Raw genomic sequence first — 25,234 nt, 5'->3', positions numbered from 1 at the left:
AATGGTTAAATTAGTTATGCTCAATCACCCAAATATTTTTGCTTCTACTTTCGCAAGTCAAAATTTAAATTTTCAACATTAAATTTGTAGTTGATTTTTGGGGTTTTTTACCGAAGTTTATTTTCTAGTCATAGTTATTAGATAGCTAAGAATATGCACATAAAATTTTTATGTTTAAATTATTTTTCATTTCCGAATATGTTGTTTGACAATCACCCTCAATGTGTTCGATAAAACTCTTTGCTTAAGCAAAGTAATAAATTACATCGTTATTTTTTTTACAGATATTCACATATAAACAAAATTTATACTTTCTAGTTACAACAAAATAACTAATTCATATAGTTTACAATCACTTAATTTAGCTTTGCTAAGTTGTTATAGGGAAAACAGAGGGAAACATGCAGCTCTACGTCCAGCCAGCCGTTGGTAATGGTTGGATGGATGGACCGCTTAGAGCAGGTACAATAGTAGACCATTGTTCTCCCTTCCAGATCCTCATGCCGTCGTCACCGAGCCATCATGCCCTTATCGTCATCGCCGAGAGAGCGTGGAGGAGAGGTGAGAGCAGTGCGTGGACTAGCGAGAGAAAGAGTGGACAGAAGGAGGATGGATATATGATATGGATAAATTATATATTAAATGTATGTGCTTTGCACTAAGTTAAATTAATTTTAGTTGTAAAAATTAAAATAAGTTTTTAAAATAAATTGTGCGTTGAGTCAGGAATAGTAAATTATTGTCAATGTTCCATTGATTTGGGAAGTGCACGTTACATCGAGATAATTATAATTGAAAATAGTAATTTTTCTCAATATCATAAACAAATTAAATAAGATGATATTTCAACAACAACGAAATACAGAGTGACACCAAGCTTGTTATGTCAATTGAAATCAGAAGTAAACGTGAATTTCATATTCTATTCAGGCGAAACATGTTTGTATTTTTTAAAGAAATAGAAATGGAATCGTAGTGCTATTACGATCCTAGGACTATTAAAATTGTATTTCCAATTGGACTTTTGAAAAAAATTAAAGGTAAATTGCATTCCTACTTTACTGATTCCATAGGTGTCACGTGCATCAATGGTACACGAACACTTTAACATGTCATGTATATTAGTTGTTTGAGCTAAAGCTCATGCATGCAATTTTCTTGGATGATGAGGTTTTGTTAACTTGCCCTACTAAGTCAAAAAAAATCCATATTAATTTTTTTCAAATAAAAGTGAGCCTAAATTTTCGACATTGTGCTTGAAATTATATATATGAAATAATAATTTTTTGGTAAACATAAAAGATATTTCTATTCATAAACATGATACATAAATAAACTATTTTCATTCATAAACTTTTTACAAAAACATACATAAAACTTTACATATTAATAAAATATTTTTTTTCATAAATTTTAAACATGAATAACATATTACTGTTCATAAAGTTTATACATAAATATAATATTATACGTATAAATATTTTTGCTCGTAAACATTGTACGCACTGCCCGCGGCCGTTGTTGCCCGCTCCACTGAAGGTCGCCGCGGGCGCCGCCCCCGGCCACTGGCACCCGCTCCGCCGAAGGCCCGCCGCCGCCACCCGCTTCGCTGAAGGCCTATCTTTCCTCCCTCTCCCTCTATCCTTAAATGTTTGACGTCGTTGATTTTTTATGTATGTTTGACTATTTGTCTTGTTAAAAAAATTTACATAATTATTAATTATTTTTATATCATTTCATTTATTGTGAAATATACTTTTATGTATATATATAGCTTTATATATTTGATAAAAAAATTTAAATAAGACGAATAGTCAAACGTTTATAAAAAAGTTAATGACATCAAACATTTAGGGATAGAGGTAGTACTATTTTTCCTCTGCTCTAGGTGCAGTCCCAATTCCAGAGGATACTAGAACTGCTACCGCATAAGCCTGCTATAAGAATATTTTAAGGAGATAAGACAGCAGAGAAAAGAGCAGTGGACTATAGATTTATAGCCAGCTGCAGCACAGACTCCAAGATATATGTGTTTATGACAGGTGGGGTCGGATATTAATTGTGTAGTGTATAACTGTTGTATAAATTGGCTATTAAGTTGGCTATAGATAATTTATAGCTAGCAGTTGGCTATACTATTGAACTTGCTCTTACATCTACAGCTACTAGGGATGAAAACGCTACGAAAATTTACCGATCTTACCGATATCGTTTCTGAAAATAATTTAAAAATGATATCATACCAACCATTACCTTTTTAACATTTAACATTTTCAATTTCTGTCTAAACTTTATTTAATTTCGTACTAAGTAGTGCAATTTATAAATATGAAAATTTTGCGATCATACTGATACTGTTTTCGAAAATATTACTAAAATATAATACCGATCCCGACCGGTTCCGACCGTTTTTATCGCTCACAACCACCCCCGTCAATGCTAGAGCTAAAGCTGCCACTACAGTAGCACCTGCAAAGCCTACAGCATGAGCATGCAGTACAAAGCCTATAACTATCACCACAGTAGCACCAGGCGCATGTAGAGCAGGATTGATCTGTATGTCTGCACCTAGCCTGTCACAGAACGACATGATCTTAACTAATTTATAGTTTATTTAGCGAACTAAGAGTATTTCTCTAGTCGCATTAGATGTTTAGACACTTATTATAAATAGTAAACGTAGACTATTAATAAAACACATCCATAATTTTGGACTAATTTGTGAGACGAATCAAATGAGCATAATCAATCTATGATTAGTCTATGTGATGCTACAGTAAATATTTGCTAATTATGTATTAATTAGGCAAAAAAATCCGTCTCACGGATTAGCTCTCATTTATGAAATTAGTTTTTTATTAGTCTATCTTTAGTACTTTAAATTAGTGTCCAAATATCCGATGTGACATGCGACTTTAGCCCCATCTAAACAACCCCTGAAGGTCCTAATTTTTGGACTTCTATTAGAGTATTAGGTAATTTTTAGAGCCATTATTTTTAAAAGGCCTTCAATACAGGATTTTTAGCATTTGAATATTAATCCTCTACTGGAAATGCTCTTACAATCTATTGTCCGGTATATTTGATAATAAAAAACCAAACTAAAATCATTGTCTGATATATTTGATAATAAAAAAACAAACTAAAATCTAGATCTAGAATCATTGTCTGATATAACTGATTTTGTTTCTAACTTCACACATGACCGTTAGGCGATTCGGAGAGTGACGGGCGACGGAAACGTCCAGTTATTCAAATCACTTTTCGTAAGGCCCTGTTTAGTTCTAAAAAGTTTTTTCAAAAACATGACATTAAATTTTTGACACCTAAATAAGTATTAAATCTACATAAACATTAATCTAATTATATAGTTATGAGAGAAATCATGAGACAAATCTTTTAAACCTAATTAGCCTATAATTAGCCATAAGTGCTACAATATTTCACATGCGCTAATGATAAATTAATTAGACTTGAAAGATTAAAGCTATTACTGATCCTGTTTTGAAGCCTAACTATATATTTGACTTTATTTTTTTACTTTGCATATTTGACCCGTTTTTAAAAACGAAAGTGCTGTTCAACGCTACTTTGTGACTGCCGTGAGTAAAAAATAAATAAAAGGCCACGCGAAAAGACCAAAATGCCCTCGCTCTCAAACCCTCTATCTTCTATCTCTCTCACTCTCTCTGACCGACAGGCGCAAGGAGGCAGGCGAGGGTTGCGGCAGCGAGCGGAGGCGGCGGTGGCTCGCGGGGAGGCGCAACGGCAAGCGGCCGCGGGCAGGGGCGCCAGGGACCATCGGCGAGGCGGCTGTGGGCAACCGCTGGGCTGGTCGCCGTCCGCCGCTTCTTCTACGACGCCTACTCCCACTACGTCGACGGGAGCATCTTTGATGGCGGGGCGAGACGAGATGACGGGGAGCACTGGGAAGCTGCTCCGGCGAGAGGTTGCCGAGATCGTGTTCACGGTGAGCAACATCCACGCGGTGCTCCAGCATGGCGCCGGCCACCTCGATCTGCAACGGCTCGGCGACGAGGTGCTCACCCGCCTCGCCATGGATGCGGAGTGCGCGAGGAGATCGGCGGCACCGGCGGGGTCGTCTCCCTCCTCCTCGCCATGTTCCTACATCCGAGCATCACCGACGAGGGCGACGCCACCAACCGTCGTTTTTTTCTTCTTCTCTATACACGATGAACTCCGGCGAGGCCACCAACCAAAAACGCCCCAAACCACGCGTCGACCACCATTAACAACAGCAACAAGGCCGCAGATTCTTTCTGCGAAGTTTTTTGACGATTTTGCGCTGATTCCATGGTTCAAATTTTGGACTGATTCAAAATTTTGTTTAAATTAATTTAGATTTGAGCTGAATTTAGTTCAATTTTTTGGACAATATATCAATTAATCAAACTTCACTGAAATATTAAACAAATTTGTCTCTAATATTAAACACAAATAAATCAAATATTGCAATTAAATTACTTTTTACATGGGACAGATGCACAAAATTTGGCCAAATATGCAATAAGCATTTACAAAGTAGGGTCAACTATATAAGGGTAAAAGTGTTCATTTGTTTCTTATTTAATATCATTATCCTCACTTAACGGACTAGGGTCAGCTGACCGCTTCGTTTTTGAAAAACATAGTCAAATCCGCGAAGTGAAAAAAATAATGTCAAATGCGTAGTTAGGCTTCAAAACGGAGTCAGTTATGCAATAGCCACTAAAAGATTTGTCTTGCAGTTTTTTGACGGAATCTGTAATTTGTTCTATAATTAGATTACATTTAATACTTTAATATGTGTCTATATATCCGATGTGATGTTTTTATAAAATAAATTTGTAAACTGAACGGGGCCTTAAACTAGCGTAACTCCACCTGAATGTATATGTTATGGGTGGTCTGCTTGGAGCATTTTATTAGTTTTATTCATACCGGATAAAGTCAACATATATATTTGATGGACAACCATACAGAACATACACCCCAGTTAAACAAAAGTTCGATAATATACATATGTTTCGCTTCCTCTGTTATATATTATAAAACTTTCCTGGTTTACTTAGATTCATCCACATATTAATGTATATATTTTGTATATATGTTTAGATTTATTAGTATACAAATAAATCTAGACAATAACATAAAGTCTTATAATATAAAACACATGCAATATATCACTGGCCAACCCTAGCATAAATCAGCCGTTCGAACTCCACAATGTTCACCTCCTCCATGCACACAAGCACACGCACACCACCACCACCCCCAGCGTTGCCTCCAGCGCCATCCATGATGTAGGCGAACCCGCCGCGCAACTCCGCGCGGGACATCACGAGTGGCTTTCCCCACCCGAAATCCGTGTCATAAACCGGCATGCCCATCCAGCTATTGATCCGCATCTCTGTGTCCGGCAGGCTGCCCCTGGCTGCAGCCCCATTCGACGGCGACGACATCCCTACCATCTCGCTGTAGTCGATCGCCAACCGCAGCGTATCGTCGTCTGCGCGGCGCAGCGTGGCGCTCACCAGGGCGGCGGTTGCGGCCAGCGTCCCCGAGACGACGTCGCGCACCGTGGCGGCCGTGCTCATGATGACGATCGCGCTGCCGAAGTAGCGGTCCGGGAGAGGCGGCCTCACGCGGCGGCGGATGTTCACCGGGAAGGTGACCCGCGTCTCGGCGGATAGCGGCAGCCGCCTGGCGACGCATGCGCACTGCCAAATGAGGGCGCTCAGTGCGCAAAACGTGCTCGTGCCGGTGCCGCCGCCGCAGGTTTGCCTAAGGGCCGCGAGCTGGCCCTCGGAGATGGCGAAGATCTTGGTGGATACGGGGCTCGTCGGCTCATCACGCGGGTTGATCAGCTTTACGCTGAACATGGCGTGCGCGTCCGGGTGGACGACCGGCGGCGAGCGTGCGCGGAGGAGGGTGCGGTCGTGGCAGGGCAGCTCCACCGCGGCAGCTTCGCCGTAGCGGCAGTAAGAAGACCACGTCTGGAAGAAGTGGAATGCGCTAACTGCGTCGATGGCGGCATGGTGCAACACCGTCCCTAGCGCCACGCCACCACAGCTCAAGAACGTCACCTGCAAGGGCCACCTACATTATTCTACGTATCACCACAAAAGCAGAAGCTTATATTTTCTCCTATTTTTTATTTGACGTCATTGATTTTTTATATCTAAGTTTAATCATTCGTCTTATTTAACTTTTTCATAAATATATAAAATTATAAGTTATGCTTAAAGTTGCTTTAGTAATAAATCAAATCATAACAAAATAAATAATAATTATTTTTTTAATAAGATAAATGATCAAACATATACACAAAAGTCCGTCGAATAAAACAAAAGTAAGACACAGACAGTAGCTAAAGATCTCTTTATTCTAAAATACATTAGCATCTATAATACCAAATAAATAATGTATGATCGAGACATATTTTGTGGTCAATTTTATCAAACATGTTGCTTGCTTTTTCTCTTCTAATAGTGATCAAAGTTATACAAGTTCAACTCAGAACAAAACTATACTTCAGATTGTAGGGAGTATATAAGTAACCAAACAACAATGACCTGTACTCCAAGCAGAATGGATGCTGGCTCAATTCGGGGGACGAATAGCCTCCTCAACTCCGGCGACGGTTTAAGGTCGGTGAAGGCATCGACGGTGAGCTCGGACCGCGCCACGACGAAGAGCGCGCCATCGGCGTTGCAGTCGATCTCAGGCCGGCCGCCACCCGCGCAGCGGCGGAGACGACCAGCCAGCGGGTAGAAGGCCACCAGGGCCTTCGCCATGGCCTTCTTGAGACTGCCACCTCGAAGAAGCCGCCGCCGGCGGCGGCGGTGGCGTCGCGTTGGTACAAGTACACGGTGGGGGTGTGGCCTCGGTTGGCTAGGACGACGTCGAGAGGCGAGAGCCAGAGAGGTTGCCTCGGCGTCTCCTCGCTGGGCGCTACGTAACACGACTCCACCTCTTCTACCTCACCCATCACCAAATTGAAGGATTGGCTGCAAGGGTACCGGAGTGAGTTGCCGGGCTAGGTAGTGGTGTGCCTGCGGATCCAAGGCAGTGCAGTGCAGGATCCTAGTTGAGCTTAGATGATTACTGATCAGTCATTGGCATAGTGGCCGGATCATTAGGGTCATGGCTAATAAGCATGCGGTAGAGTGGACTACATCTACCTTGCCATGTACGTTAAGTGCAAGAGTGACCAATTCGTGTGGCTGGCCTGGGCTTCGGCTGGTAGTTAGTTGCACACGTACGTACTCGCTGCTTAGAGAGTCTGTAGCATGGTTATATAAAGCACTGTACTGCAAATCATTTAGAAAAAAAAAAAAAGAGGAGACTGCGGTTTGGCAGTGAGCTGTGGTGTGCAGCCTCTGAGAACTCTATTCGCTTGTGTTTCTTTGTTCTTTGCTTCTACTCCGTGCGTGTGTTGCTCTTTGATTTCCAGCACAACTGAATACGAACCGATAGATCCAAGTCACTATCTCTTCTTTCCTTTACTTGTTATTTTGCAGATCATGAATCAGAAAAAGTTCACTTCGATGGTATTATGAATATAATGGTTAAGTTAGTTAGGCTCAATCACCGATATCTTTTAGCTTCTACTTATGTAAATTAAAATCTAAATTTTAAACATTAAATTTGAAGTTGATTTTAGGGTTTTTTGTAAATTAAAATCTAAATTTTAAACATTAAATTTGAAGTTGATTTTAGGGTTTTTTCACCAAAGTTTATTTTTCAGCCTTAGTTTTTAGATCACTAAGAATATGTACATAAAATTTTTATTTACAAATTATTTTTTATTTACAAATATATCATTTAGTTTTTTCATAAAAAGCTAAATAATCACCCCCAATGTCTGCGATAAAACTCTTTGCTCAAGCAAAGTAATAAATTACATTGCTATTTTTTTCAGATATTCACGTATAAACAAAATTATACAAAATAATTAATTCAGGGAGTTTAGAATAGTTTAATTTAGGTTTGCTAAGTAGCTATAGGGAAAACAGAGGAAAAAATACATGCAGCTCTACATCCACTCATTGGTTACTTATTTAATGGTCGGATGAATATATGGACCCGCGGCTGCAACTTGAGCTGATCACTGCAAGTTAAGCAGTTGGGATTAGTCGCCGCTACGACTAATTAATGACTGCAAGTTAAGCAGTCCTGATTCATCGTATCAACTAAATGCATTAATGCTCGGAGAACCGTTGATACGACGTGAGATCGAATGGCATTAATGCGCTGGTGCGGAGTAGGTGGTGTTGTTTCACTTAGATATACGCTACAATGTATCTCTAATATATCTCCTGAATATTTTATTGTAATTCTTTTATGCCGATCCTATCCGTCTCTGTATCCCACTCAGATAGGCCTCGTACCTATATATACTACACACCGATATCAATCTAATTATCCGGTTGAGTCTGACCCCGGCGCTTGCTTTTCTTACCCTTCCCCCGCTGCGCCCTCACATGGTCCTGCGAGCACATAAGTGGATCGGGTGTCACGCTGCAGGTAGTACGAGTGGGGGGACCGGAGTGGAGGAGGTAGTAAGTTGTGTGGGAAGCGGAGCTCCACTAAGCTGGGAGGTGCCGATGACATCGTGATCAGCCTCAAAATCGTCAAAATCCCCTGAAGCCTGTCCTGACGAGCTACCTCCCGCCATGTCATGCCAAGCTGCGAAAGCGTACAATAAAAACGAAGTTCTAAACATGTAGCGTGGTTGGAGTTATACTGGTTAGTACATTACAATAGAGATGTCATTCGTACCTGGTGTCGACGTGGTCCTGTCAGTAGGGTGGGCCGTCCAACCGGCCCCACTCCATCCCGACGAGCTACCTCCAGCCGTGTTCTCCCATCCTATGAAAATATACAACAAATACGAAGTTATAAAACTACAGTACGGTCTAAGTTGTATTGAATAGCATAGTACATCAAAGTTGTCATCGGTACCTTGTATGAACGTGGTCCAGCAAGTAGGCGGGGCCGTCCGACCTCCCTCTAGAGTCCACGTCCCTCCAGCATATGAGAACCACCCTCCTACCAACGTTGTCGACATGCGTAGGGCCGTTGTCCATGTCCACGGGTTGTCCTGCGAGAATGGGTCCACAGAAGTCCCTCTACTCGGCGCCTGTGTGGAGGTCTCCGCCCCGTGTGTGGACGTCCACGGAGTCCACGGAGCCTACGTGGACGTGTCGCCTGCCTGAGTAGAAGTACCTCCTGCTTGCCTCGAGGACTCGGCGGCCTGCGTCATTGTCCCCGTCCCTGTGACTCCTAAAAACAACATCGGGACAGTTGTAGTTCATCTGTTAGTCCATATATAATATTGTTAGCAGTGATGCTTACGCAGCAGTCTGTCTTACCCTGGGCGGATGATTGACCACGACCACGACCACCTGTCGCTGAACTACCAGTACGTCGTGGAACTACGTCGTCGCCACAATGTCACGCCCGGAGTTTCGTCCTAAGCCTCAAACCGTAAGAAAAATCCGTAAATAACAATTGGCTTAATTAACTCAGGAAGAATCTCTCTAAAAGAACCTAATTTAATTAAATCAAGGCTCGCAAATCGACTAACTGGATTTAAATTCAAATTGCAGAAGTATAAAATTTAGCCAAACAAATTAATTTAAAACTCGGTAAAAGTGGGGCTTTCCTTTTTCCCTCCTTTTTCCTTTCTTTTTCCCTTCCTTCTCAAATTGGGCCGAAGTCCAATTTTCCTCCCTCCCGTTTCTTTTTCTTTTTTTTCTTTTTCCTCTCCTCCTTCCCGGGCCGGCCCAGCCGACCGGCCTCCGGCCTCCTCCCCGCGCGCGCCTCCGCCTGGGCCGCCGCTCGGCCCAGCTCGCGCGCCGCGCTCGCCCGCGTAGTCCGCGCCGCCTCCCTCCTTCCCCGTGCCATTGACAGGTGGGGCCCACCTATCAGCGACCAAGCTTCGCCAGCGCCCGCGCTGCGCCGCGCCGCGCCGAGTCCGAGTCCGAGTCCGTGCCACTGCCGCCGCAACGGCCGCCGCCGAGACCTCGTCGCGCCCGACTCGGTCTCCATCCTCCGGCCCGCCCTAGCCGGCGCCGTCACCCTATAAATCCCGAGCTGCCACGCGCCGTCGCCCACTTTTCCTCTCCGCCAAGTCGCCATCGCACCGTCGCCGTTCGCCGCCGCAGTTCAATCTCGCTACCGGACGCCTTCGCCGCCGTCCAGCCGCGTCACCACCTCCGCGCCGCCATCACCGATTGGTTGCCGCCCCCGTCGTCGCCGGTGAACATCCCCAGTGCCGCGCATTCCTTCGCCACCCGGTCGCCGTCGCGCCCAGCCTCCTCACCGTCGCCAACCGATCTTCGCCGCCACCGCCGATCATCCGCTCCTACCCGCGTCGCCACCTCCGTCTCGTCCTCGCCGACTCGCCCGCACAGTCGCCGCCGCCGGTGAGAGTCTCCTTCCCCCTTCGCCCTCTCTTTTCCTTCCCGGCCGACCGCCACCGAGCCGCACGCCATCGCCCGCTGCTGTCGTCGTCGCCTTCACGACGCCGTCGTCAAGCCGCCGCCACCCGCGCCCGTCCGTGCCTGCGCTCGTCGTCACTGCGCCAGCCCGTCACCGCTGCTTTGCTGGGTTGCGCCGCGTCCGTCGCCGCCCCGGTCGCGCGCCACGCGCCGTCGCCGCACGCTGGTCGTCGCCGTCGCGCCAACGCCGCCGTCGCCGACGCCGCCGTCACCGACGCCGCCGTCGCCGTCGCCGCCGTCTGCCCGAGCCACTGCTCCCCTCTCTGTTTCCCCTCTCGCCGACCGCCGGGGCCCACCCGTCAGTCACCCCGCGCCTCTCCTCCCTCTCTCCTCCCGTGGGACCCACTAGTCAGTCTCTCCTCTCCCCTCTTTCCCACCGACAAGCGGACCCCACCCGTCAGCGCCTCCTCTCTTCTCGCTGACGTCAGCAGCCCCATTAATTGCGCAATAATTGATTTAGGACTTTTCTGTTTAGCTAAAAACCCAGAAAACTTCTAAAATTCATAAGTAATTCATCTAGTCTCCGTTTAGGTCCATTCAAATTTCATTAAATTCATAAAATTGTCAAGAATCCATTAAAAATACTTTCTTTTGCTGTTTCAGTAGAGTTTGTGCCTGTTTTATTTATTTTTGTGCTTTGTCGCTTAGATTCGGACCTCGCTGAAAAGCAGGTTTACTTCGAGATCGTCGCCGAAGTTCCCCAGGGGCCAGAGCAAGGCAAGTGGCAATCATCTTTGATCATATTGAACCCATTATTGCGAATTCTCCGCTTTGTTAATTCAAATATGCATTGTTTTAATTAAAGTATTTACTGTATGTTATTTTCGGGTAAACCTTATTATTATGCCGTTGTTTATCCAACTTTATTCATTGCTAGACCAGGGATAACTTGATTAGAGTTAGGCCTAGGTTAATGCTTAGCCGTGCTTAGAACAAGTAGCTCATGGGATCACATTTAATCATGCTTAGTTCTAAATAGCTGTAATATTGATTCATTACCCGATTCGGGTTAATGTCAACTAAAATATTGATAATGGTGGGCTGTGGGTGCATGGTTTTGAGAGTCGCACCCATGGCAATTAAGGACCGGTTTACGGGAACCCCTGGAAGTAATTAAGTGCTAACCACATGCCGAAATGGGTAAGGTGGGATTTGAAGCATGACTTCGAACTATTTGACGTACTGAGGCAAGGGTAGGCGTGATGGAGTATGGACGGGCAATTGTGGTGTAACGAAAGCCTCTGCTGCTTCCGGATCTACCAAGGCACAAGAGGGGACTGCCCGACTTGGTGTAAAGGAGGGGGTGAAACCTGAAGTGTGGTGCGATTAAATAGGGAGGGTTATGTGACGGGTCCTATCATGGTCTCCTTTCCGGTATACTATGGTGGTATGTCGGCGCACGTTCGAGTGTAGTGGAGTTATGTCTTGTGGGTACAGTAGTACACCTCTGATCAGAGTATAAACTATTCGAATAGCCGTGCCCACGATTACGGGCGAGCTCCCAGCTTCACTGTGATTAGTGAACCCTTAATAACTTGAGTAAACTGGTTTTTCACTTGGGACTACTGCAACGTGGTGTAACGTTGAGTAGTGGTTGGGCCTGTTGCAACGTGGTGTAACGTTGGACAGTGTTGTGGTATTTTACAACTGTTATTTACTTATCCTTTACTGTATTCAATTACCTTTACTCTTTGCAATTTCTGTTATTTGTTTAACTGCTGCTTTATTGCAACTAACCTTAAGCCTGTCCTTGTTAATCCCTATGCATCATTTATTTCCCCCCTGTCTGTGTTACTTGTTGAGTACGGTGGTTTCTACTCAGCCTTGCTTAACTTCCTTCCCCAGAGCTAGAAGTTGAGTCCGATGGAGGTGCCTCTCAGGAGTGAGCTGTTCCGCCGTCGAAGCTTTGCCTGTGGACTGGAGCCGTACCCGCTGGAGCTAGTCTACCTTTTTCTTTCCGCTGCATTTCCGCTAGAATAAGTGTAATTTTCAGTTGTTTCTAAGAACGATGGTTATGTAATCAATATTGTCTTTTTGTGTACCCTGGCTGGTCCTGGACAGGGATTTAATACACAATTAAGTTCAGAAATTCGTGTGAGGAATTTCTGGGCGTGACACACAACAACTAACTACACGCACAACAACTGTAATCTTCTTCTGGTTGCGACGGAACGTGATGTTCTGCTCCTGGTTGGTCAGCGTGACAACGGAGTCTAGACGTCTGACAACTGTAATCTCACGCGAGGCGTCCACCTCTGTCGAAGAACATCCGTTACTTCCACACAACTATAAAACATCAATCTTCGAGAATGACTAAGGACTTACCGCACGAAAGTAATCCTGGTCATGGTGCCTGGGGTACTGGTCATCAATCCTGGTGACGTCTGCGATAGGCTCCGTCGGGGTGTGAGTAACGCGAGTACGGGTCCGCAGCTGGTACCAGCAAAGGTACTCCTCGTAGTTCGTGTTGGTGTGCGGTCTATCCTCGTCTGCGATCTCCTCCGTCGCAATGAGCCAGTCGGCGTCGTAGACCTGTAGCCGTGGAACCCACCGCGCCCCTGAAGCATGTCCACGTCGACTAAATCTGCAAGAGAAATGGCTGAATTAGTATACGAACCATGGCATACGCCTTGTTTGGACAATACAACATTAGTACCCATGGTCGGGAGCTGGCTATCGTGGCATCGGGAACATCCGAAGGAGACCGAACTGACGGAGCACTCAATGGGGACAGTATGCCTTGTCCCATGTGCAGAGAGAGGAGAGACCGTGCATAGTCCTAGCGAGAATCGCCGCATCTGTGTATGGCTCCCAAACGATGTCGCTCGCCTGAATCCGGTCGAACTCCATCACAAACTCTGGGTACGAACGAACCACCTGCTTGTCGGCCCACTTCTTCTGCAAATAACAAATAGTTCAATATGTACAATGGGTAGTTAGTCACGCTGAATACAAATATAACGTGCGAGAAACATACCTAGCGACAACACCATAACATCCCCATCCTGGGGTAATCGACTGGTAAACGCCTATGTACAGATCGGAGTCGTACTGCGATAGGTCGACCTTCGGTCGTCCTATCGCGAACCGCTCCGATGCCCACAACTGTAGAAGGAGGGGACATCCGACGATAAGAGCATTCGCGTCCGTCTGCGTGCAGCCATCGCACAGTGCTCGATACATCGCCGCTAGCACAGCGGACCCCCAACTCCACTATGGCATGCATCAAACATCTGCATCTGCGATGGCCCGTGCGTACCTAATCAGGCCCTTGTCCACTAGGTGGCCTGACGTGCCAGTGAACATGACCCACCCAAACAACCAAAGGAGGTAGGCCTCTAAACTGCGTCGCACGTAGTACTCGTCGGCGTGGGGGGCTAGCTTGTTCGATTGCAAAACAATAGTTGAGGTTACAAGACATACAATCTCCATTTCTTTATGAATTTACATGTGGTTACTAACTGTGAACTGCATCAGCCAGTGCTTCGTCGGCCCCGATGCCGCGCACGGATCCATCACGTGGAGTCCGTCGAGCCCGTGTTGACGCTGAACGGGAGTAACACACTGAAGGATGTCCGCACGCCATCCCTCCATTCCATCCATAGGGCCAATCGCATCACCTGTGAGAGGGAGGCCTAAGAGGTAGGAGACGTCATGTAGTGTAGGGGCTACCTCTTCGCACGGTAGGTGGAAAGTGTGTGTCTCTGGCCTCCATCTGTCAACCAGAGGGGCTAGTAGGGAGCGATCGGCCGACCATCGCTTCGTCGGGTCCATGTCGCCGGCTGATGGCTCAACAAGCCGGCATAACAGAAGTAGGCCCGCCTCACATAGACTGCAAAAAAATATATTTAATTAGTTCAAATCTATTCTAATCAGTTAGAATAGATTTCATCAGTTGTTCAAAAAAATTTCGTAATGGAAAAAGAACAAAGTACCTCGGTACGTGGCGGGCATCGAGGGGGGTGCCTTCCGGTAAGTGCATCGACGAAGCGTGGCAAGAGTCGAGTTTTGCACGGCAGAGAGGTACGATCTGTGTGTCCGATCGAGAATCGGATCGAGCAACTCTAGTGTGTCGACATCCATACGTGCAAAATTAAAACAAAACGTCAACCTCATGCAATGGAGAAAAATTGCTAACTTAATACGTGAAAGAACGAATAGTCAGGATCAATGCGTAACTAATATAACGAGCAAAGAGAACTTATTACATGTCATACAATGAACATCATAAATAGCGACATAACACACAGTGGATCAGGTATGAATAGACCGTACATACACAGGTACATAGTTATTACATCAATCCGGTAGGAAAGACAATGATACCGAGAACTACACAACCATTACAATAGTAGTAAATTGAAATAGTTGGTCCACAAATTATTACAATAAAACCGAAGTTCATGCATATGTAACTAAAACAAGCCAATCACACAACATAACTGGTAGTACTATCACGACGAGAGGGCCTCCGACATGGTCGTCGTGTCGTCGTGCCTTCACCAACAGGGCGACTACCATTAGCTCCAGCTTGTTCCGAAGGGCCTGCCGTGTTGGTGCCAACCGTACTCGTCGATTCACCAGGGCAATTCTTGTATGTATGGCCTTCACCGTCGCACCCGCTGCAACGCTTCTTCCTTCTCCCAAGCTCAGACTCGTCCATGTCATTGCGAATCCGTCTTGTTTTCCGATGCGCTGCCTTGTTGCTAACCTTGGTAGGGTATGGTATGAACAACACCTACGCATTAGTACTTGTGAATGAACCAACAATACCGAAGCCATATGATGAAGACCCGCAAGGGTTTCTTTTTGGTGCCCGATCTTTCGATGAGAGGATAACTTGATTGAAGTGGAGATGACGTTCACGGCTCGACTATAGCTATCCAAGAACGCTGCGCCTTAGCAACCGATACACCACCTCCAATGGTCACCGCGATCTTGCGGTGCGCAACGCCAGCCATGAGGGCACTTGTCCTGCGAGCAATCGAAGAACTAGCAAGAATAAGTAAATAAGCAACTCAATTGCGAGATGAATATGACACACAAAGGTGAATGATTATTAAGGTGGGGTTCCGTGAACAAGTATCCGAGTGGTTGCGCCAACACACACATGTACAAGGAAGTAGCAAAAGCTAACTTGCAGAAACAAAACCCGCCGTTCGAGGTGGCGGCCAGGGTATAACTAAGGGTAGCGCATGACCACAGGGTCGTGACCTAACCCTAGGACGCACCCCTAATGGGCCCAACTGGATACATGGCCCATTGGGCCAAAAGAGGTGACGCAGCACCCATAAAAACAGTCCAAAGTAAAAAAGTAACAGCGGTCGATTCAGAACAGATAACGAGATGGGGTTGGATCCATTTGAAAGTAGACTTTATAAGCTTTCCATGAAGTACTTGAACGCCCAAATCGGAGTTCGCATGAAGTTGTGGTGGTCGTTAGAAGTTGTCGCTGTCCTGCCATCCAAATCCACCCCGCGCGAATCCTCGCTCTGTTGGATCCTCTCCAACGTTTCTGAGCATAATAATAGTGCACGCGTCTCCGGGATATAATGGACATGAACATAAACTCAAGAAAGAGCTCACCTGATGGTTGAGTTGACGTGCCTAAGCGTGGGTAATCGGACCAGGAAGTTGTACTGTTGGAGGTGTGGATGTATCTATGGCGTTGATGTCTTCATCACCATATATCTCCGAACTCCATGTGTGATGTATGGCCTCTTTCTTGAAATACGGAGACACATACATGTTCTCATGTATGCCGCACTCAATACAAGCAGCAATAACATAAAAACATGGCCTATGAAGAAGTCTCGACTTCTGACAAGTGCATGCGCATGTCCCATCTTCCTTCAAAATGCACTCCTGTGTAACCCTTGTACGACATATGCCAAGCCTAGACCGATCGGCACACAAAATCTCAAACCTGTGCTGTCGTGTCCCTTGGGGAATGACTCGATGCTTGCTTGCTTTTATATGTCTCTTCTCCAACTCTTCGGTAATCATCTTGCCGAATGAAAGACTAGGGTTGGTCATATATGGTCCTATGGCTCTGAACCGCTCCTGAAAATATTTGTAACTCCCGTGCATTATGAACTCAACGATTGCAACAAGTGGGAGACCTCTCACACCCCGCATCACCAAATTGTACACCTCTGCTAGATTGGTCGTCATTATCCCATACCTAGCACCACCACGGTCATGGAATAAGGACCATTTCTCTTTAGGTTCGTTCTCTATCCAATTGGAGAACTTCCTAATGTCATTTGCACGTCTTCTTCTGATGATAGGTTCATCACCAGGGAGTGCACCTAAGGCTTGCGGCGCTTCATCTCCAGTAGGTACTGGCCTTGTTGACTGTTCTGAATTGTATTTCGTTGTAAGCTCATCTAACTTTCTCCATAGTTCGTTGAACTTCATTTCCTGATTCTGCGCACAGAGCCTCTTAAACATATCCATAAGTTGCTTGTTCTTGAATTGACGGTAGAAGTTAGCACCCACATGTTGCATGCACCACCTACTTTCCACATCTGCCCATTGTGGCGCCAAACCCTCCTCCAAGCTTCCATCTCTCAACAACTTAATAGCACGAAAGAGGCCCGCATGCTGATCATCGATAAGGCAAACACCAGGCCGTATCTGAACAACCGCATCCTTCACGCGCTTCAGAAACTAGTACCAACTATCAGTGTTCTCATTCTTAACAAATGCAAATGCCACTGGTACCACCTGATTGTTACCATCCACACCGATTGTTGTCAAGATTTGACCTCTGTACTTCCCAGTCAGAAATGTACCATTGATGCAAAGTATGGGCCGACAATGAACGAACGCAAACATACATGCACTCAGTGAGAAGAACACGCGTTGAAGCACAGCTTGAAGCAGATTTTGAGTCGAAGGGAGGATTTGATATCATAGAAGCTTCCTGGATTTCTCTGCAAAATGATAGCTAGCAGCGTTGGAAGATTATCATATGAAGCTTCGAATATACCAAACCAACGCTCAACAATCTTCTGCTTTGCCCCCCAAGCCTTCACATATGAGATTGTGTAGTTGTACTTCTCTTTGATGTGTCGAATACTTGACTTTGGTTTATACCCTAGGTTGTTCACAACAACACCATACATCTCCGCGGCAATGAATGCAGATGTCATGTTCCTGTTATACTTCTCTACACCTGAAACATGACAATTGTGTCTGGTCACAATTGATACATCCCAGTAATCTTTCCATTTACCCTTGTAAGCATGTACCCTCCATGAATAACCATTATCTAACTGTCCACACTTCACTTCATGCACTGACTTGCTTGACTTTACCACCCAGAACTCTCTCCATAATGATATTGCCCACTGCTTAACTGCCTCTGTCAAATTCTCCTTGTCCCGATACCTTGCCCCTTGTATAACCTCATTCTCCTACTCCCAAGGCACATGATGCCCTTCTCTAATTTGGAGACTAGAAAAATCCTCATTCGACCATTCTAATGGGTACACATCAACACATTCTTTATCTGTCGATTCCTCATCATTAACCCTCTCATTCTCAGAGTCTTCCTTTTCCATGGCCTCAACTATTTCAGGATGTACCTCCCCTCCAACCGCTGCTCCAGTCGGAACCCTGTCTTCTCCTTCCTCCCCTTAACCTTCACTACCTGATTCAACTTCATCTCTACGACTTGGCCCCTTCTGCTCTTGGGTACTCATTGTCTGAGTTCCTGCCTTGTTAAACACTGCAATGTGGATGACGGGTGGCCATACTCGTTGCATTGCATTTTGCACATATGATCTCCATGTCTCTGTCGAGGTCACTGGCATCAATACCCAGATATTACCTTCTTCTGCCCGACTTATTACCACAGACACGATTATATCTTGTGTTTCTGGGTCGTAGCGAAATTCTCTCATGAACCAACTGTGAAGACCACCAAATGTCCTTTCAACAGGTCTATCAATGTCCTTAACGGTGCATTTGAATTGAGTAAGATCTACTTCGTAGGGACCATACATGACATTTCCTTCTCGATAGTACAGTCGAAATTGCACTTTATTGGTCATACCTACAACGGGAAGGCACTATTTTTTTCAGCACTTCTCTTACGACTCTCATTTTAGTGTGCTTATGAATACATATGTGTTCATACGAATTATACTGTACTATATTACAGCCTAATTGCAACTACATTTTTAACTACATCGTTTTTAATTTTGTAAATTGAAATATAACTTACATTAACTTGGTAGTAAACACTACTCTATTTAACTATATCATTAATTTTTAACAATAATAAGTACACGCAATAGTTAATTATAGGTTTGATTATATTTTAACTATAAGCGATAAATCATATTTAACTTTCAGTGTTTACGGTAACAACAAGCAATCATTGTATTTTTACTATGTAAGGGACAACAATATAGCTTTACATTAACTTAAATATACTTAACAATTTTCTTAACTACAAGATAAACTACTTTTATTTTCTATTTAACGTAATTATGTTTTACTATGTCTTATTACACTATAAATAATTTTCGTACACACTAAGTTATACCATTACTAAATCAATTATGCACTAAATAAGTTTCTAAATTGTACACTACAAATACACTTTTACGAACTAAATTAAACAATGACTAGCGAATTATCTAGTAAATAAATTTCTTAATTATACAGTATCAATACATGTATTATGTACGAACTAAATTATACCATCGCTAAATCAATTATCCACTAAATAAGTTTCTAAATTGTACACTATAAAATTATTTTTTACCAACTAAATTATACATTCACAACAGTAATTATCCACTAAATAAATATTTTAATTATACACTAAAAATAAATTTTGTTCCAACAAGATAATACAATCGCTAAATAAACAACACTTATTAAACGTAACAAAATTTTCGACAACTTACTATAGTACACCACGAAATTTCAGCAAGGCTTCGCTGCTCCAAAGACCTCCCCTCAACTCTGAGTGAGTGAAGCGGGGAGAGGGCAAATGAGGACGGGGAAGGAGGCTGGCGTCCTGCCGAATAAACCGCCCTTACGGAGGGCGGAAGAGGCCGCCTGCAAAATGGCCAGGCCCCTTCCCTCCTCCCCCCGCGGGCGCGTCGGCCAGCCGTGCAACATTTGCACTTGCCCCCTTCCCGCCCTTTGTAAGGGCGGAAGGGGGCTTAGTGCATATTTGCCAGCCGCGCCGCTAACGGCCGTCCCGCCCGGGCGACGTGCCGTGTGTCACGGCAGCATTACACCATCTAGGAGGACGCAAGGAGGCTACTCATGTGATTTTTTGAATCGCAAAATTAAAATGATGAATAATTTAATAAATAAAATTAAAAATCCAAAAAAATCTCGTCTCCCGACGAGTCTCCCGTCCCGTCTCACGTCGTCAAACCCCACAAATAAAGAGCACAACTTAATCTCAATACTCCACTGTGGGAGTAATCAATTATCGTGGTAACCTTTCATATTAACGTTTCCGTTACCACGCCGTAACAAAACACCATCTTTGTAGTGATTACTCTCCCTATTTTTTTCAACGCCGTTGATTTTTTTATATTAGTTTTATTTAAAGATTTCATATAAATACACAAAACTTAAGTTACTTTTAAAGTTTCTTTAGTAATAGACTATATTATAAAAATAACTAATAATCATATAAATTTATTGAATCGGATGAATAGTCAAACGTATACCCAACCATCAACCAAGTCAAATGAAAAAGGGTTGAGGAGTATCCATGGATCCGCATGCAAAGTTGCAGGTGTACATGTACTAAGGAATTCAATGCGGATATATTGTTTAATTAATGTGAAGTAAAATCTAATTAATACACATAATCTTGAAGAGCAATTTTATTATTCTCGAGAATATACTGAAAGGTTGGTACCTCTAGTTACTTTATACTTTGAGGTACCAATAATTCAGTCTTAGGAATGCAGAATGAACGCTGAAGACGAAATCTAATAACTTAGCCTAAGTAGGGGACTCAGTCCCTCAAATACCCAATCTAAAATTCATACTACTATGAAGATTTTTTGAACCTAGAACTTTAAGTCCTACTTAGGTCACTGCAACCACTGGGCTACGTGCCTTTCACAATTTAATTGCAGCTGAGTTGATCAGCGTCACTCCTACCGGTTCCAAGCCTACACCTCCCCTGTCCTCTTTCTCCAACAGCTCAAAGGTACGGTAACACGTGTAGAGGTAGAATTCCTGGGTAGATTTGCTGTTTGTTTTTTTATTGCAGCATGTATAATTAGAGAAAAAGAAGCCATATCATCTGTTCAATTAGTAATTATATGTGGATTTTCATAGTTCTTAGTCATCATATATAGATATTTTCTTTTGGTGGGACAAATAATGTCCATATTCTATTTGTTAGTTTAGATATAAAATGATTTTTGTCATTATAAACTATTAGCTAGATAATTTGGCATTGACATACCCATTATTTGATGTGTAGGGTGAAAATGTTTGAATGTTAATACTCGATCTCATTGCATTTTAACATATAACATTGATTTTTTGGTACAAGTTTAGTCATTCAAATTTTTATTCAAATGTACAAATATATTTAGTAATAAATTCGTACACAAAAACTAAATGATAATTATGTAAGATTTTTTAGTAAGATGAACGGTGACACACGTATATATGCCATGCATTTAATGCAATTTTTCAAGGAATGGTTCTTCTCATCCCGTTGCGAAGAACGGGAAAAAAGAACAAGGATTCTGCCAACTAATTCTGCCCCGTCGTGGGCCCCGCATGTCAGACACAGTCGGTTGTTCGCAGCGGTCAGCCACCCGCGCTGTCAACTGATTGTTTTCAAGCTTTTTTGCGCGCACATGACAAATAAAATTGTATAACCGCACGGATAGGTGCTTGCTGCTCCAGTTTCTTTTCTGTTTCTTTTCAACCGACGCGATTCGCTGCCTGCAGTTTTTTTTTCTCCCGTTAAACGAATCGGGTCCGCGAGTGCTGCCGCGGTCACGATTGTATTCTTTGTTTCAGCGCTATACCCTATCGATTAAAATATAGATTTTTTTAGTCCTAAATTTATATAGTGTTATTTGTTATTTTCTATTATCAAATCAAATATACAGACATAATAGATTTCAAATTTAACATCAAAGTTTTGTCACCTAAATAAATTTTCAAATTAAATCATTATTAGTGTGATTTTAGGGTAAATTATTTTGATTGTTGTACAAAGTTGACGAGCAAAAAATATATCTACATATAAATATTTTATTCATGTATACAATTTCTGAACGGAAATATTTATATATGTTTAAAATTTATAAATACCTATGCATAAATATTTTATTTACGTAATACCTACCTCAATTTATGTGCGATATTGAACACAATTCACAATTCTCAAATATAAACTTGTTGATACGGCATACACTTCCTCACCATAAATTACTATTCCCACCTCTACGAATAATTTATTTTCAAAATTTATTTTAATTTGTAACTAGAATTAACTAAATCCGGTGCAAAGCATGACGTTTAATATTTAATTTATTCACGTATGCTCTATAATCCAAATCTCTACTCTTATATAAATTGATAGTATTACTATCGTTCATCGGCCTCACCCGACTAGGTCGGTTGGGGAATTTTTTTTATTTTATTTTTTGAACTTTTTGATAAGTAATTTTATTACTACGCTTCGGGAAAAAATATTTTTACGAACCTTTAAGCCATGCCATTAACACTGGCGTGATAAAATAACGCTGTCAGAAGAGTTTTTGGCGTGACGGGCTTGCCATGCCATAGTCGGTGGCGTGGCAGCATTGTCTTGCCAAGCCACTGACATTGGCGTGGCAAAAAGGTTTATACGGTGAAAATAATTTTCTCCAAAATTTACTAATATAATTATTTATTAAAAATGTTTAAAAAATAAAAAATTCCTGGTCGACCGCATTGCCCATGTCATGCCTGCTAAGCAGGCTTTCCATTTTATTCGATAAGCTATATAGCCTAATGATTAAGGTATTGGTCACAGATCTACATGAGCTAGGTTTAAATCTCTCTTTTTTGCCATTTATATCCCATTCAAATCTACTATCCATAAAGTGATAGCACAATTGTATATTGATCACAGTTTATTTATTCCCAGCATGTAATTTGTTCTTAAAAAATATTTTAGTTAGCATAATTAAAATTAACTTCCCCGGGCATTTGCTGGAGGTGTACACTCAAAGTTCCTGTTCTTTACTGGAAGTTTGGATAGATGCTTTACTGGTTTACATGAGCACACTTTTCAACACGCTAAACAATACTCAAATTAAGTTTTTATTTGCAACCACATGAGCACACCGTATTTCTTTGCAACCCAAAAAATGTATATGTAGAAGTATCTTTTAAAAAAGTCAAAATCTTTTTTTCAGGTTTACAATAACTAATACCCCTAATGATAATGCTTGATAACTTTTTCATACGGCTCCAAAAAACCTAGTTATACTTACGGTTACTCTTATTATAATAAAGATGAGACATTTAGAAGTTTAGATGACATCCATATAAATTGTAATATTGGTCGCCATTCATCAGCTAGATAGGATTTCCACACGAGTTGCATGGCAAGATTGAACTCTTAAGCGCACATATCTCCACGGCTCCACTGACCATCTAGAGGTTTTACTTAGGCATGTTCAATGTTGGCCCGACACAGCCCGACCCAAAATAGCCCAACCCCAACCTGGCCCGACTATGCACCCGGCCGGGCCTGGCCTAGATGTTGAAACCCGAAAAAAGCTCGATAATTTTGAAAAACCGTGAGAAAGCTTTTTTGGGGCCTGTTTCGGGTTTTGATTAGGCCTTGTTTTACTTAACTACAAAACTCACATCCCTAACTCTAAGCAGCACATGCACAATCTAAAAATTTAACATTTTGTTAATATGTAACTATTACCAAACCAACTAAGAACCCACCATAGTAGCTCAAAAAGTACGGCAAGACAGCTACAGTAATAACCCAACCTGGATTGGCCTCCATCGCCTGTCGACCTGGACTCGCCGGTGGAGGAGCACCGCCGCAGCACCTGCCGCTGCCTGCGCACGGCACCTGCTCTCCTCGCCCTCCCCCTACCCCATACAGCGCGATGCAGCTGATCCGGGGACCGCGCGAAGCGAGCCATGGTTGAGGTGGAGGAGGAGGAGGAAAGAGGAGAGAGGCCCTGGCCCTCGCCGTTACCGCTGGCGCTGCCGCCGGTGACACGGCGAGGCAATACATGGCCGGCCAGGCCAGCGGCTCGGAAGGCTTCGGCAGCTGCTGGTATGGCAGCTAGCTAGCTACTATGGTGGCGTGGCGTTAGTCGCGACGGATTTGGATAGGCGCGCCGGCCAGAAGTTACCACGCGGTTGGATCCGATAGGTTGGTGGAAGTTTTGGAGTAGATGACAGATGACGAGAGCGGAAGCATCTCCTTCTCCCGCGGCGGCATCGGAATTTTTTTTTCTTTGCTTCGTCACGTTGGCGCCGCGCGGTTGACAGGTAGTCACGGTTACGATATCATTTGCTAATAGCGGCGAGCAGTGCGTTAAAATTTAAATTTAACCAAGTATTTTTTTAAGTATATTAAATATTTTATTTAAAAATTTGGTGAGATATATTTATCAATTTATCTATTTTAACATGATATATAACACACAAGTTTACAATAAAGTTATATATTTTAGTTTTAATTTTACCATTATAGAATTTCTAATACACATATTATCACGATAGTATAATAAAATCAGATCCATTGGACCAAAGGTAATGGACGACTCATAATCATTATCTTAAAAAAATACAAATATAATTATGGGTAGGATTCAAATTTTATATGATAGTGTTAGGCAAATAAAACATACGAAACAAAAGGAGAATTGTGTAGATTAAAAAAAAGATTTATATAATGATGTTTTCTATTGTTTCTTTAAAGTTATATTTCTCGGATTGTGTCACTTGTGTAGCACGTCCTAATATAAGAACCTCAAACTTGACATGACGGTCGAGGCAGCCAAGAGACCCAAATGGAGGAGTTGTCCAAGGTTCGTTGGTAGAGGGCAAAACGTTTAGTTAACCCAACAACAATCTCTGCCGCCTCCATACGCGAGAATACGTGAGCAGTTTGTCCAAGTACATGATCAACTTATAATCATATCGGAAGCAACTTTTATTTTTATAATATTATATATTTCTAATAACAATATGTCGAAGGGTGAAACTCGTATAGCGGGAAGCCATAGGCCCTCCTTTGTTGGTTCGGTCGGGGCTGCGTGTGAGAGCTAGGGCGTGATCGAAAGGAGAGAGGTCAGACCCCTCAGGGGGAACATGGACACAACGTTGTATACAGGTTCAGGTCATCGGAAGGCGTAATACCCTACTCCTGTGCTCAGTTGTTTGTGACGCAAGGAATTGCGCTTGAGCCAGTCTTAGCAATGGAGGTATTGATGCTGAAAATGACAATCAACGGTCACACCGTAGGCCTGAGAATCAATCTTAGACCATTCCAGTGCAGTACCTAATTTTTAGAAATACTGGACGTGCCAGTCAATTTTATCCTGTAATTGACAAGATATAGCATGGAAAACAGTTAACCCTAAAACCACTATCGGCCGGATAGCCGATACCATCCCAGGACCCTAGCCGATGGACTAGACAATCGGCTTTACAGGAATTTGGTGATAGCAAATGTAAATATGCCCAATCAG

At 43.2% G+C, this 25,234-nt stretch overlaps 1 pseudogene; it reads right to left on the bottom strand.

The window, feature by feature from the left end:
• Nucleotides 1-5,158: 5,158 nt before the first annotated feature.
• On the bottom strand, nt 5,159-7,031 carry LOC102708578 (annotated as a pseudogene).
• Nucleotides 7,032-25,234: the final 18,203 nt, after the last annotated feature.

This window comes from Oryza brachyantha, chromosome 1 (genome assembly GCF_000231095.2).
Source record: "Oryza brachyantha chromosome 1, ObraRS2, whole genome shotgun sequence".
Lineage (NCBI taxonomy): Eukaryota > Viridiplantae > Streptophyta > Magnoliopsida > Poales > Poaceae > Oryza > Oryza brachyantha.
Note: the sequence above shows the minus strand (reverse complement) of the source record. Positions and strands in the feature narration are given on the sequence as shown.